Raw genomic sequence first — 4,407 nt, forward strand, 5'->3', positions numbered from 1 at the left:
GGAAAAAAAAGGCCCTAGAACAATGGGATGTACGATATTAATCGTTCTAGATGAAGATATAAACTATTAACGAATGTATGAAAAAAAACTCACTTTGATGTTGTGTGGCCTAATGGAGAAAGATACTCTTTCAATACACTCCAATGATCCCCAAATTTGGGTATTATATTGCTTCATCAAATAACCAACTCGCAATACAATATTGAAAGAAATCAGGAAAATATTTTTATCCCAAAACTCTTGGATTTCCACAGAATAAATCGAAATATCTACTTTCCCAATTTCGAAGTACGAAAGTAAATTCTTTCTTGAAGGAAATTACCGTATCTGGCACATATGGAAAAAAACAACCGATAAACATTCCCCGAGACAATTTAAATTCGTCGAACTCGAAATCAGTAGGCAACCCAAATTACTATACGAAGTATTTTGTGCTGCAATGAAATTGAACGCTACACAGTCCATGGTGTGAAAGTAAAGTTTGGTATTGTGATTAAAAACAGGGAAGTGAGTGATGTTATTTGACAGAAGCTTACTCGCTATAGGAAATACAAAATCTATGTCCGCCATTCGAAGATGCATAAATTGCAATTCCATTATGTGAAACAAAAATCTCCAAAAGAAGGTTTTTGAGAAAAATACAATTTTTACCTGACAGGATAGGTCTCTTGTTTGGGATTATAGAAGGAATTATAGAAGGCTATAATCTACAGTAAAACGAGTTATATAAGAATTCTTATTTTTAAGAAAAAACCCCTACAACTAAATTTTCTTGTTTCTACTGTCAAAATAATCATTATTATCAATTTTTGTGTTTTCAATATCCCGAAACCATATATTTGCCATATAATTAGTAAGCAATATCAATAGTTTCCAGATTTTATTTTAGTTTTGAATAACCCGGTATGTTCCTTCAGAATTTATGTAGGTACTGTGTATATCACGTGAGTGGATCCCTGGATTTTGTACCTAATTCGTTGAGCAAAATCTTGAAGCGAATAATCAATTTGATGATATTTTAGGGTACATATATCAAAATATGATATCGGAAAAACTATCCAACATACGCATGGGAAGGTATCATGGTAAACAACCATTTTCGTCGACTGGCTTAGAAATTAATGGTACATAGAGACTATTTCTAACCTTTTTTCAGATTCCATCAATTTCTTACAAAATAACTCCGAGGAAATTTGAAATCGAAATTCGGAAACTATGCATCCATGTTGTGTATGGTGTTCAAAAAATACTTGATGTCAAATGTGAGAAAATGGATAAAACTAATTCGACAAATTTTATTTTTTAAACCATACCTATAGACAACATGGATACATTTTTCGTTGATGCTTTTTACTCAGAGTTGTTTCATTAAACACAGCGTCCGTAGCTTGGTGGTTAGAAGCCAGAAGCGTCGGCTCAGTATTTCGCAACCGTAAGGTACTGAGTTCGATCCTGGGCTAGAGAAGGAATTTTCTTGTCCATACGGGTACGAGCCACCATTCACTGTTGTGTTCGAATTAACAGTGCTGCGCCTAAGGTGGCGTAAGGACACAGTAAGCTAGAACAAATCTTATTCTCCGAACTCGTACAAGCTTACGGAGCTTCTGAGGCGTACTTCGGTACCTATGGAGAATTAGGATAATATAATATATGAATATTAATGAAATATAAATATAAAACTAACATTGTATGAATATATTCATGCAATTTGTAAATGACTAGTTAATTTATGGTCGAAAAACAGTGGGTTTTTCAAATATATTTTTTTGAGCAGCCCCCTGAAGATGGCATGTGAAAATAAATGTTTAATTTTCTCCTTAGTAACTATCAATCAAATTTTGTAGTTGTTCTATAGGCAATAAAAAATTGGTGGTGTTTCTCTATAATGTCAGCATGATATACGCCAACTAGGTAAAAACTGTCACTTTGCAGGAAATGACGAGAGATCTTATTTGTTCAAAATGAATCAAGCTATCAAAAATTGATTTCTCAAAAGTATTATATGCATAAGTAAAAAACTTTTCGCGAAACGATTTAAGAGGTGTTTTTTTCTACCCCTTGCAATTATATGAAAACATCGCAGAATTTTTTGATCGCCTTCTCGCTTCCCCAAAATGTCTGCTCAATTTTTTGACATTTTTCTGAATTGTAAGAAAAAAAATCGCGTTTCAGTTGCCATCCTTTGGGGATGTTCATTAAAACGTCTTTTTCATAGCACTTCATGCTAGCTACTCCACTGAACCCTCACCAAAACTACTTTTTCGTTCTAAGTGTGCCGGTCTGGAAGAAAATTCCCGGGCCGGTTCGATGTAGCCCATATCTGCTTCTGTTCAATATCCAAGGTTGGGAAGTTATGCCCATTTTAATGACGTAAGGTCGAAAAAAAAACGGAAAAATTATGGATTGCATAAAAACCGGATTTCTTGGTGAAAAGCAAAAATATTATATGATAAATAAGAAATATGGAAATTTAGTTGTAGAATCAACTCATGGAGACGGCTGTCAACCTTAAACATAACTACCCCACACTCATAAAATTATGAGTTGGGGCATCAATATGTGCCTGCCAGATCTAGGTGTTTTTAATATTATTGTATTTTCAAAAAAAAACTACAATTAAATCCAAATGAACAAATTTCGTATGAAGTATAAGTATCTGCCGCTGTTTGAGATCGTTTCTTACTTTCTAAAAGAACAATATTTTTGAGAATATTCCAGATGAATTAACTGTGAAATTATGAATGTCTGAAATTACCTGGTATTCTCTCACTTCACCGTTAAATTATACCGTACTTAACCTTTCAGAAATCAATTTGCACAGCAACACTTTGTAAAGTGAGAGCGTACCCCAAAATCCCATTATACCTATCAAATTATTCCTGGAATGGACTAACATTTCCTAGAATCATGAAGGAATATTTTTCCCAAAATTTTATGATGTTGATCCCAATAACAAAAGGTATTCGATAAGAAAATACTTAACGATAAAGTTCACGAATAGACATGCTCCTTTCTTCAAAAGAATCTACAATTTTTATGTGCCCCATACAAACTGCATACTCTCCTAGAAGAACTATGTCAAGAATTTTTTCCTTATTGTCACATTTTGGCAATGTAATGACGTATTCACGACCAGCTAAAGCGATATAAATATTACAGAATCAAAAAGTCAAAAACAAAAATTGTATTTCGACACTTTTATTTTTCATATTTTTCATTTTTGTATGATCTATATTTTATCATATATGTCTTTTTATTTTCTGATGGAAAAGTTTCTACTTCGGCGGAATTCCCAAATATGTGCGATCTTCAAAGTAGCGAGAGGAGAAAAACCTAATATACACGGTGTATCAGAGTAGGTATAACAAACGGTAGATGTTACAAATGGATTTTATAAATTTTTTTTGCTCGGTTTATTTCTGAGATACAGGATGTCATAATTACGAAAAATTATCAGATTTCGGCAAATTTTGAAGAGTGTGTCTGCTTTTAGAGAAAACAATGTTTGTCAGATTGAATGTTTGCTTCAATTTGCCTCTTGTTATACCTAACTTCCATAATTTGTCTAGAAACATTTTCTTAATTCCCTAACTATATTATATTCTTCTGATTTCTGATTTTCTCAGAAACGGTCAGGATTAGACTCAATTTATTTTCCCTTTCGCAAGAGAAGCGAAAGAGAAATCAAATAGGTTCCATGTCCACATCTTGTTCTTATTCTTTTGAGAACCATTCACCCTCCTTTACTACATTTATGTCTATACTAATGAATAATAGTGAAGTATCTCACTGTAATTTTCGAATTCTATCTATCCGTTGAATGATTCTTTTAAATTGTGCCGCAAAAAAGTTATGAGAAAGAATAATACAATTCATCTCCGTTCATTTAAATTTGCCGGTGTGTGTAGTAATAAAATTAAAAATCTTCATTATCTACTCGAATCTAACGAATTATTGGGACAAGTTCATCTATCCAATATTCGGAAATAAATAGGCGTTCCAGGATTCATGATTCGCAGCTTCAAAAAGTTCAGAGATATGATTTTTCTCTCAATTTTTTTCCTATCAAATTTGAATAAAAAGGGGCTGTAGATTAGCCTGAAGGATATGCCTATAAAACTGAATATCACCAACCGAATTACTTCATCTTATGAGGGTACGCTTGCTCAGGTATAATTTGAAATTTCGAAGCCCAGTCTATAATGAGTCATAGTTGACAATTTCCATGAAACGAACCGAAGTTTATTATTATTGTTCGGAAGAAAAAGATGCAGAAAAGAAGAAGAACATCTAGAATTCTCACCACTTAACCGGGTTGATGAATAGTTGAGTATTCTGCGATTTGAGTTTCATTAGTGCGAAAGACACTCTGCTTAGTACAAGTCTAAAGTTATTGGTGCTTTCAAA

This window comes from Coccinella septempunctata, chromosome 7 (assembly GCF_907165205.1).
Source record: "Coccinella septempunctata chromosome 7, icCocSept1.1, whole genome shotgun sequence".
In the NCBI taxonomy this organism is placed as follows: Eukaryota; Metazoa; Arthropoda; class Insecta; order Coleoptera; family Coccinellidae; genus Coccinella; species Coccinella septempunctata.